Source organism: Hyaena hyaena, unplaced genomic scaffold (assembly GCF_003009895.1).
Source record: "Hyaena hyaena isolate Hyena2069 unplaced genomic scaffold, ASM300989v1 scaffold_2177, whole genome shotgun sequence".
Taxonomy (NCBI): domain Eukaryota; kingdom Metazoa; phylum Chordata; class Mammalia; order Carnivora; family Hyaenidae; genus Hyaena; species Hyaena hyaena.
Window position 1 is genome coordinate 56,622 of NW_024082819.1, and position 12,700 is coordinate 69,321.

At 33.7% G+C, this 12,700-nt stretch overlaps 1 pseudogene; it reads right to left on the reverse strand.

Annotated features, from left to right (window-relative positions):
- Window positions 1–10,820: 10,820 nt before the first annotated feature.
- Window positions 10,821–10,920, reverse strand: LOC120227326 (annotated as a pseudogene).
- Between the last annotated feature and the right edge of the window lie 1,780 nt (window positions 10,921–12,700).

Sequence of the window (12,700 nt, forward strand, 5' to 3'; positions counted from 1 at the left end):
CAAATTCATCCCATGTCCCTTCATATTCACTTTAATACAGAGCAAGTCTTAGAAACCAAGTCATTTACATTTGAGTTAGGCCTGGTATTTTAATATTTATAAAACACATAGCCATATTCCATGAAAAAACTTTATATACATGAAATTTTGAAGGGAAAACATGCAATCATTAAAAACATTAAGTTCTTAGAGAATATATTCCACAGCTCTTTGGGGAGAGAACAGGTTTTATTTTTTGTTGTCTTATATTTTTTTAAATCTCTATATTTAAGGCTTGCTTCAGATTCTTTGTGTCAAACACATGTCTACTTTTATAATGTCTTAATTTTGTCCTCAGTCATGTTGGCATCATACACATTTATTTAATATGGACAATTTCTTTCTTTTTCTTATATTTTTGTTTCCTTTGTCATTCTTTGTAAAAATTGAATGAAACAATTGCGTATGTATGAATGCATCATTTTCTTCATGTACTCTTAAAAACTGTAAATCATTTAAAAAAATTAACCTTTGCTAATTGTGTACAGCATTTCATGAGACTAAGTGGTGTTTTTTTAGCCATCAGAGGATCTAAACCTATGTGTGTTTTTTTTTTTAATGTTTTATTTATTTCTGAGAGAGAGAGAGACAGAATGAGCAGGGAGGGTCAGAGAAAAGGGGAGATACAGAATCTGAAACAGGCTCCAGGCTCTGCACTAGCTGTCAGCACAGAGCCTGATGTGGGGCTTGAACCCACGAACAATGAGATCATGACCTGAGCTGAAGTCGGACGCCCAACATACTGAGCCACCCAGGCGCCCCTCTAAACCTATGGTCTTGAACTAATTGCTCTCTTAAAACTTTTCTTTTGTTTCTCATTTTAGTCAACTTAATATGTAAGGTGTGTATCATTTTATTATAGATTTTAAATAACTTTTATGTAAAAGATCTCAATCATTTTCCATAATATACATTTAAAGTACTTTTCCAAATATGTCCCATTTTGTACTTATTTTAATTATGTATTTAGTTATATTAGAGTTATATTTTGATGATATTTAACACTCTGTCATTTAACGGAATCATACATATTTCTCCCTTTTTGTTTAGTTATGTCAGTTTACTGCAGAGTCCTCTTTGTAACAGTGCATTACATAAACTGACATAACAAAAAATTTGTGAGTTTAAATCCCATCCCTAATGTTCATCTGCTATATGGTCTTATATATATTGTTTAACTCATTCTAGCTCTAATTTTCTAATTTTATAAACAAGAATAATGCTGATACCTTCATAACAGGTCCCAATACAGGCAAAACTAGAATAATATCTTACACCAGTGTTTACTTATCAAATTATATCTATCATTATGATAATGCATTGAATTCTTATGACCTCATGGATCAGTTGTTCATCTCTCCATCCTGTTGCATAGATATAATTGACATTTAAAGTCATGGGCTAGGAATCATTTTGGAAAAGCAAAGGAAGACTACCAGCCTGTCCTTTTCTGCACATCCAGGAATGTGACTCTATTTTACACAAATGATGTTATATTTTATAAACAGACAAATATGTACATAGGTAAATAATAGAAACTCTTTGAAATTGGGGATTGGGTTTGCCCTTTGTATCCCAAGAACCTAGCAGAATATTAGGAAGAAGACATAGTAGAACACATTATTGAGACCCCTATGCATTTGTGAGACCTGGCATTGCATTGGCAAAACTGTTTGTTTTGTTCCATTCTGCTTTTCCTTAGGTTCTAAAAGAGATGAATTGATTGTACATTTTGGATCATATCCAAGTTCTTTCTGGTGTCTGAGAGGTATTGTTAGTGGGATATAAATTTCCAGTTGTGTTGTTTGAAATTCTCCATGTTGAGGGGCGCCTGGGTGGCTTAGTCGGTTAAGCTTCTGACTTTCGCTTAGGTCATGATATCGCAGTTCGTGGGTTCGAGCCCCGCGTCGGGCTCTGTGCTGACTGCCAGCTCAGAGCCTGGAGCCTGTTTCGGTCTGTGACTCCCCCTCTCTGACCCTCCCCTGCTCACGCTGTCTCTCTCTCTCCTAGAAATAAATAAAACATTAAAAAAAAAAAAAAAGAAATTCTCCATGTTGAGCTTCCAAAATAGAAAGCAATTATTCTCAAAAAATTGGATGACCATTCAATTAAGTCTTAGCGTGAATGCAGTACCTTGCCATTGTGTGCCAGTGATTCCCATTTATCTCCCACAATATCTCCCAGGTATTTTTGTCTACAAAGTACTAAGCAGCTGTGCACAATGGGAAAAAACTTGAGCTCTGGGATCAGAGAAGTCTGCAATTGATTTTCAGCTTAGTCATTTACTTACTGTGTGACGTTAGGCATATCTTACATTTTCTGACCTTCAGCTTTTATGTAAAAAAAGAATCAAGATTCCCACATTACTGGATTGATATAAGCATTAGAGGTAATGCATGAAAAGACTGTAGCATGCTATTGCTAAATGAATGTCAGTTAATATAAGATTAAAATGTCCATACATTCATTTTCCTCAGTTATTTTCAGAAAACTAATGGGTATGACAGAAAATTCTGATTTTTTTTAGTTCCCAAATAGACCACAAAGTTCAATGATTTGAGAAAGATAAAATGCTATTTTTTAGCTAAAACATTCTGGATTAAATATTATCTGTAGCACCAAGTTTAGGAAAGTTATTTCAACTTTCGAACTATTACCTTCCCCATCTGAAAAAGAAGAATACAAGTATATCAAAGTTGTGAGATCTAATATGATATTATAATAAAATGTTTTCCATAGCAACTGCTCACGATCTTCTGAACCATAATAGGGAGCTATTCAAATTATTGTGAGAACTTCAGTCATTTCAAAGTTGAATTTTTGAAACATAACATTGTGCTTAACGTAAGCAATGGATCTTAAGTTAGTCTGCTAGCTTTGGCTCCTAGGCAAATTGATATTTACTCACTGTCATTAGCTGTAAAATAGGAATGAGTACCAATCAGTTTCAGGTATTAAAAAGATTAAATCCAAGAAAATATTGAATCCCCTATCACATTGTCAATCACGTAAATGTTCATTAAAAATATAATTAAATTGGAAGCTGCATTCTACATCATTATAGTTTTAAAAAGTCATTAATGGTGACTTTAGTGAAAATGATGGATTAGAAACTTTTAAAAGTCTGTCTCTATAAAATAAACAAATATAAACCTGGGCAGAAAATTGGTCAGAACCAACTTTTTAAACATACAGAAATTAACCAAAAGCTTGCAGCATCCTAGGAGCATTTAATTAGGAAAAAATGCTATTAGTAAGAACAGCAACCTTTGTGATATTGTAACTTGCTCTAGCCCCTCATTCATTCCCAATATCAGTGGTAGATTTCAAAATAACAACTTGTGTTATCAGCTCTATAGGAAAAAGATTGACTCTCATTCCCAACGAGTTTCCCTATTTTCTTTGTCTGACGGATATTTGGAAGAACCCACTCAAAATGTTTGTCTTTATTTGCCCTAATCCAAACTCACCTAGTGATAAACATGTCTCCCTGGTGGGGACCACTAAGCAGACTAAGTGAAGACTGAAGTTGCCACATATGACAAAGATACAGATTTTACAGAATTTGTTTAGAAAAGTCACTGAACAAACAAGAACTACAACAAACAACAACCATGACACCCCTGTGGAAGACAGACGATCTATTTCTCAGAGTTGCCATATTATATTATTTGAAATGTTCAATTTTCAATAACAAAATTTAAGAGATATACAGAGAAATAAAAATATGCCCCTTTCCCAGAAGGGGGGTTGGGTGGAAATCAATGTAAATAATCCCTTAGAAAATAAACATTGAACCTAGACAAAGTCTTTAGATTAGCTACTTTAAATATGTCCAAAGAGCTAGTGGAAATCATGACAAAAAAACCAAGACAATATGAGAATATAAATAAAGATACAGGGAGTATAAAAAGAGCCAACAAAAGATTATGGGGCTGAAAAATATTATTCAGAAATATGTAGCAGAAGTGAAAATTCACATGAGCATTTCAACATCAAAATCAGTTTGAGCAAGCAGAAGAAAGAATTGGTGAACCTGAAGACAGGTCAGTTGAGGAGGAGGAGAACAAAGAAGAGAAAGAAAAAGAAGGAGAAGGAGAAGCTGAAGGAGGAGAAGATGACAACAACGAAGAAGAAGACAGAGAAGAAGGAGAATGGAAAGGGGGAGAAGAGAATAAGAATCAACCTAGCCTTAGAAATCTGTTCAACACCATAATCAACACAATAAAGCATAGAAACATATGCATATGGTCAAAAATTAGAAGAAATAATGATTACGCAATCACAAATTTGATGAAAGAAAAGAATTTACACATCTCAGGAGTATAGGAACTCCAAGTACGATGAACTCAGAAATCCACTTTGAAATATATTATAGTTAAATTATTAAAGTCAAAGAGAGAATTTTGAAAGTAACAAGAAGTGACTCATTACATACAAGGGCTCCTCAGTAAAAATAACAGCTGATTTTACATAAAAAATCATGAAGACAAGGGGTGCATTGGTGGCTCATTCGGTTACAAATCCAACTTCAGCTCCAGTCATGATCTCATGGTTCATGAGTTCAAGCCCCGCTTCAGGTTATCTGCTGACAGCTTGAAGCCTGGAGCCTACTTTGGATTCTCTCTCCCTCTCTCTCTGCCCCTCCCCTGCTCACACTGTCTTTCTCAGATATAAATAAAAATTTAAACAAACGTTTTTAAAAAGTCATGAAGACACAAACACCCTGGGATGACTCTTCAAAGTTCTGAAAGGAACTGTCAACTGATAATCCTATTTCTAGCAAAACTATTTTTCAAAAATAAAAGAAGTTTTTTAATTAGCAGATTAAAAAGAATACAAATATTCTTTGTTGTTAGCAGCCTTGCCTTATAAGATTGTAACAAAATACTTCTGGATAAAATGAAGGACAATAGTCAGTTCCCTGAATCTATGTGAAAAGATAGAGTATTGGTAAAGATAAATAAATAGATAAATATAAAAGGCAATATAAATCTGGGGGGGGGGTTGTTTGTAATTCCTTTTTTTTTTACTATATAAAAGTTAACTGCATAATGCAATATTTATCAATCTACGTTGATGTGGACATAATGTATAAAAAAATCCTTTGTGACAACAGTATAAACGAGGGAGGGAAATGAAACTATATAGAAGCAGGTTTGTATATGTTATTGAAATTATGGAATGCAGTGAAAGCAGTGCTTAGAGGGAAATCTCTAACTTTAAACACCTATATTAGAAAAGACATGTGGGGTGTCAGCGTGGCTCAGTCGGTTAAGTGTCCAGCTTTGGTTCAGGTTAGTGGGTTTAAGCCCGCATTAGGCACTGTGCTGACCGCTTAGAGCCTGGGGCCTGCTTTAGATTCTGTGTTTTCCTCTCTCTCTCTGCCCTTCCACTGATCATGCTATCTCTCTCTGTCTCTCAAAAATAAATAAATTTTTTAAAAATTAGAAAAGAAAAGAGATTTCATTTATTTATTTTTAAATTTTAAATGTTTACTTATTTATTCTTGAGAAGCAGAGAGAGAGAACAAGCAGGGGAGGGGTACAGAGAGGAAGACACAGAATCTGAATCAAGTTCCAGGTTTGGAGCTGCCAGCAGAGAGCCCAACACAGGGCTGTGAGATCATGACATGAGCCAAAGTCAGATGCTTAACCAACTGAACCACCCAGGCGCCCTAAAAAACAAGATTTTAAATAAATAACCTAACTACCTTAAGAAACCAGAAAAAGAAGAGCAAACTAAATTCAAAGCAAAGAAGGAAGAAAATAATAAGCATGAAGGTGGAAAACAATCAGCCAACTAGTTATAGAAAAAGATGTAATGGCATGTTTATTTTTGGCACAGTGTGGGCAAACAAGTGGTTGATTGAACATGATTTAATCTTCCACTTTTCACCTGTCTATTTTGGCACAATTCAGAGACATTCATAATAAATGGTGAGTAATAGGATTAAGCAGGTCGTGAAAGACAACAAAAGTCTTGCCTTTTTTCGCCTAGTTAGAATATGCTTTTGTCTCTAAATATGTGTCATTTGCATTTCAGACTTCAGCATATCTGCCTCAGAGCCTTGGATGAATGGTTTATGATGGAGGTATACTTAGGATAGTTCCATTGTACAAGATAAAAGAAATACTGTTAGTAAGGTTACTTCATGCATATTATTTAAGATAATTTCACTCAGAGTAACTGCTACTATAATATCTTCACAAATATTCTTAAGTAAATTCTAAATTCATACTAATAAATATTCTTTCATGTGTACAGTATTTTTCATTTATTGAACACTTGTAACTTCATGATTTTACTAAAAGATGTCACACCGTTGGACCTCTACAAAGTATCGAAAGTAGTTCTACAAAGCACTCTATTTAACTAGTATGAGCCTCACCGCTACTGCAGAGAGCAAATATGCCATCTTTATTCTTTAATTAATCTTTCAATTCCCCGTGAGTTATTAGCAGGAAGCTCACCAGTTCCCATCAAGGCTTATTTTCCCTGCCCTTTAATTATCTAGGCATCTCAGGATAAGCTTACCTAGTCCAAAGGTAAGTCAATTTTCTCCTAACAGCAAGAGAAGAAGGATCTGGAGACTGACTTGAGTACTATTGCTATTATACTTGGAGCAGAATCCTACACCGTCCTTTGGAAATTTGCCCACAGGATAACACCAGGTCCATAAGCCTTCCAGAGCTCCTAACATGATGCCACTTCTGGGCCACAAATCCTAGCTTTATAGTCTGTACTCACATATACAGCTAGTATTCCCCAAAGCAAATTTCTTGCCAACTATTTGGATTTAAAGCAAGTACCAGAAGTAGCAACAGTTAAACCTACATTTGTCCTGAGTAAGTCGGGTTGCTCAAGTTTAGATTTCTTGCTTCCCTAAGATGATGTTATTCCAGGAATCTTATTAAACAGGACTGCCACTAATTTTGGTTGGAGCTCCATACTTCACTAAAGTAAATCTCCCCAACACTGAAATTAAAAAAATTATTCTTGATAGCTCTCAAGTTCTCAGATTACGTGTTTTTAAAGGGTAGAGACTAGCACTTGGGTCAATATCATACCTTTTAATAAATGACTTGACGATTAAAATATCATTTTTACATACCTGCCAAGGCAAGAATTTTAAATAAAAAGACTCTTTTATATTAAATGAAAGAAGGGGGGAGGTATTATTCAGTTGCTTCCAAGTAGACCCTAAGATTCTTGGGCAAAGTCCTCCTTCTCCTTTCCATTTAGTAATTTTACATACCAGGATCACAGGAGTTGTAGCCTTGCTCATGCAATAAAAAGGTCCATCAAAAGCTAATCTCCATGCATGAAGTTATTTAAAGGTCCCTAAACATGAAGTTCTAATCCAGATAAACTGACATATCAACCTTCAAATATAAGAAGCTCCGATACTGTAGATTTTCTTTGAAAGATTTTATTATAATTCCTTGCCTTGACAGGTACAGTCTACCCTCTAGAAATACATAAGAGACAGGAGAGCTATCAAGAATAGGTTTTTGATTCATAGGTCTTCAACATATCTCTCACTGCTTTGTTCTTCCAAATTTATTCATTCAAAATAAATGAGGTTAGAGTAAATTATGTATCCGGGGATATAAAGATGAATTGGACTTGTCCACCAAAAATTCACATGTCAGTAGACATGTCAACAAATGACTAAAAAACTATCTAATATGTGCTTTAACGGAACTGTGAACCAAAGACTAAGGAAACACAGTGGCTGACTGCCTGCAAGAAAGTATCAGAACAAAAATAGAATGTGAGTTGCTTCTAAGCTAGGTATGAGCCAGGCCAGACTCTACACCTGCCATGCTACTAATTAGCAGAATTGATTTGTTTGATTATGCATGGTTTCACACTGTCCTCTTCCTTTCAGACATCTCCTCTCTGGAAGGTAGAAACTTTCCAAGAGAATAGCTTTTCCAAATAAAGGAAGACTGTTTTTCAAATAATGATAGATTTATACCCATGTTTCTATATTAGACCCTACAGATATGCTGTGACTATCCATTTGCAAGGAGTACTGAATGATTCTTCAGGCAAAGATGAGGCAGGAAGCCATTTTGGGCAGAGGGAAACATATATTTCTCTAAAAATATACAAAAAGGCATTAAAGGAGGTAGGAGTTTCAGAAATAGATAAAAGAATTCCACTGAGTTTCTTAATAGGGAGCCTGCCACTGCTCACTATAGAAGTTAGGGGTGGAGGAGAGGAGTTGTGAGCTAAGTCTAGAAAAATAGGTTGTGATGGGGCACCTGGGTGACTCAGTCGGTTAAGCATATGACTTCAGCTCATGTCATGATCTCAAGGTTTGTGGGTTCAAGCCCCATGTCAGGCTCTGTGCTGACAGCTCAGAGCCTGGAGCCTACTTCAGATTCTGTGTCTCCTCTCTCTGCCTCTCCTGTATTCATGCTCTGTTTCTCTCTATCTCAATAATAAATAAACCTCAAAAAAAATAGGTTGTGAGATATTTCTATGTGTATATAATAGGAGACAAAGATAAAAGAAGTTTTGTTCAAGACAGATATAGAGCCAAGTTTGATTTTTAGAAAGATAATCATCTAGATAATAAGGGAATACTAAAGATGGACTAAAATGGGAAATAATGGTGACAGGAAAATCAGGTAGGACAGTGTTGCAATGAGGAAAGAGGAAAAAAAGGAATTACTCGCCAGATGATAGCATTTGACCTATAAAGGCAACTGGATTTGAAATTCTATGAATTGAACAATGCAGGATTTGGCAGCTGATTCACTGATATGGGGAGATGGAGGGAGTGTGCATCATGGACGACTCAGTGGATAGTGATTCCATAATCCAGTAAGGGAGCAAAAGATGGAGAGCAGATGGTGATGGGTGATGGAGAAGAAATTGTTGGATATGGCAAGTGTTAAGTTTTAGGGGCCAGAGTGAGACTTTGATGGTATAAAGTAGGCAACTGAAAATGTGAGTCTGGAGCTTTATGTAAAATTTGGAATTAGAAGTCAAAACATAAGTAGTCACCAGAATAAATATAGTAGTTACAGTGATGGCTAAGAGAAAATATAGAAAGAAAGTTTGGAGTGAAATGCATAGAAGGCCCAGGATAAACCTGGAGAACAGCATTTAACTGGCTGCAGAAGAAAGAAACCCAGAAGGAGGAAATTGAACACATCTAGTTAGTGATGTAAGAAAACAAAATTTAAAGTGAGTTTTCATTCATTAAGTCATTCTACGTTTATTATATACTTACTACATGCCTCGCACTTGCTAGGAATGGAAATAAAATTATGCACAAGGGAAACATATTTCCTGCTTGTATAGAGTTTATATACAGAAGAAAGATGTTTCTATATATGTGAAAATAATGAGTTTGTGTTTGGATGGTCTTAAGTTGAGTGAAAAATTAAGAACTATATAAAAATTAAAGAAGATTAGATAAGAAAATAGAAGCCTCTTAAGAGACAAACAGAAGGGGAGAGTGTGAATAAGAATTAAGAAATAAGAAAATAAAAGAACCAGATGAAATTGGTCTCCAGAATATGAAGAGATAGAAGTCATGAAATATTGTAAAAATGAAAATAGTCAGTGAGATTTGCTAATGTTCAGGTCATTGGCAACTTTAGAGAGAGTTGTCTGTAATAAAGAAAAGACCAAAGTGCAAATTATATGGAGTTAAAAAAGAAAAGGGAAATGTGATAATTGGATGCAAGCATTTATTTCTATACCTTCCTGAAATTACATTACAAAAGCAATTATAACATGTTTATTTAAATTTGGATATTTTGTGCAGACAGCAAGGGTTGCAGTGGTATCTATGTAAACTATAACTGACAATTATAAATTGATATATTTATTATTATTCTAATTGTAACATAACTACATAACTTTTAATTAAAATAATACATATAGCAATAAAATTAGCTGCAGCAGAGCAAAATGAAAAGTTGCTTGACTTGCAAAAACAATCTTAGGGATAATAAAGAGAACAGTGTGAAATGGGCATAATAAATTTGTTAAGAAATTTTATCTCAGTAGCTAAAAATAACTGAGGAAATTGGTCACTTTAAAATAAAAACTAAATGCTAAAAATTATAAATTATTTTTAACAGGATCTGAGATTATAACATTGGCCAGCCATCAAACAACCTGGATTCTTGCAGTCACACACAAAAATGCCATTTTTAGATTAAGAGATGGGAAAGTAAATTATTATTTCAGTCAAGAAAATTTAGTTAGTGAGTCATGCGGACTGAACAAATGCCCTTGGCATACCTTTCCAAGAATATCAAAGATTCAAAATTTAATAAATTGCAATACTATTTTTTTTTTTTGCATTAGATGAGTCATGCAAAACAAAATGCACTACACGATTAAATTATTGGGCATGTTTTGTCTCAAGACACTTTAAAATTTATAAGGCAATGTTGTCAATCACAATCTAAAATATCAACCTCATGGCATACATATTTTTGAGTATTTTACATCTTCCAAAGAAGGATTTAGCTAGGTATGGAAAAAAACTTTTTTTTATCACTATGAACAATGTTCTCTAGTAGGTCAAAAATCTGGATTTACTAAGATTTTAAAACAAGAGAATTATAATTCTTTAAGTGCTTCATCCCACTGTATGATACATGTTAAAAATATTTATGCTTTGGCTTTTGAAGAAAACTATGAAAAGTGTCATAAATACATAAATCACAGCCAATTTTTGGAACTTTTGAAAGAAACACAAGACAATATATTTAATAATCTTTAGCTTGTTGCCAGTATTCCTTGGTTAAGACATGGAAGACTTTTACGTGTCATCCTTGCGCAGGGGCCATGCTAATCTTCTCTGTATCGTTCCAATTTTAGTATATGTGCTGCCGAAGCGAGCACAATGGAAGACTTTTAAAAAGATTTACTTTACTGTCACTCAAATTAAGAATTTTCTGGAATCAAGAGAAGTCCTTGTTAAATATTCAAGAATCAAAGACAAATATGACAATATGAATTAGGATTTTTTTCCACTACACATGAAAAAATCAAAGTTTCAGAGAAAGTTATTTGTAAGCTGACTAGAGAAGTACTAGAATTTATTTGAAAATAAGAGTTTTGAAAATATAAATCAGTAATGTTGATTTTACAAATATTTCTAACATGAATCAATATGCAGAATGGACTGTGCTAGGGAAATTAGTTGCAAAATTACAAGAAAAACTTTTAAAAGGCCTTGTTAATATTGTTGGACTTAGAATTGCCCTTTATGGAGTGCTTCTTTGAATTCAATGTTAATAATCACAAATTGATGCAAAAGTTATGAATTTATTTAACTTAGATATATATAATTTTAAAACTGGTAAGGTTTTGCTTCAAAGTGAAATCAACTCTCCTGTAAAAGATGAACAAGCTTTATCAATGTAGATGTGGATATAAAGGAAAATTATTTTTGTTTTTCAATTGGAAAACTTTTATTTATATTGGCAAAGACTTGAGGATATAAATATGATCTTTCCACCACAAATGTGATGAAATCTAAATAGAAATTTTGCAGATCCAGTGAAAATTTAGCCTGTGAACAGAGATGCGCTCCTAGACGCTGAAAATATACACCAGATGGTAAAGGCTTAGTACAAAAAGAGAGTAAATTTCTTGATGATTTTTTATTGATTGAATCTTGAAATTATATTAGATTTATTTGGTTAAGTAGAATATGCTGTTAATATTAATTGTACATGGTTATTTTTACTTTGTTAAAGTGATATTAGAAAATATTAAAATAAGTAAATGGCTCACATATTTCTATTGAAATTTAGATTCAGGAAATGCATATAATTAGAATACAAATAGTAAGACAATAATCACACCAATATTTAGTATCTGGTACCAAAAATTAGTTAAGAACCATCTATATTTAAATAATACATTTTCACAAGCAGAACTGAGAGAAAAATTTAAAAAAATAGAAGAAAGCCAAACTGTTTTAAGTAGGAAAAACAACAAGAATTTTGAAGAGGGATATAGAGCAGAAAAGAGAAGGGAGAAGGACAGCTCAGTACTAAATGGGAAGAAACTTAAAAGAGACCCTTTAAGAAACAACCGAACTAATAATAAATATTTTGTTGTCTTCAATATGGACGTAAAACATGAACACACACAAAACATTACAAAAAATCTTCAATAAATTCTGCTATATACATTAATGCTCTGTGTGAGTGGTATCTTTGGGAGAAATCATATATTGACTGTTCTGCATCCAGCACTGTGTACATGAGGTACCATAACTGGGAAAGAAGATGGTTCTCTCCCTAATGCAGTGGATACAACAGATCAGAGCAAATTTTAACTAAGAATAAATAGAAATGACTAAAGATGCATAGAGAAAACAAGAAAGATATGGAATCTCCATCACATGTAGTCTATAGTTGCAAATTTTAGTTTAGATCAAGAAAAACACAACAACTCAATTGACTTCTGTTACTCACATTTAGTATTATATTTTCCATGTAAGAATTTCCACTCAGTCTCATGTTGACCTTAAGTTACCATTATTTTTACTTATCATTTGTTTAACAAAAGGCAGATAGTATCCCAAAATATTTTCACTGGAAAACAACTCCAGAAAACACATTGAGTGAGAGGCTTGCAAAACATGAATGAGATCATATTTATTTCCTAT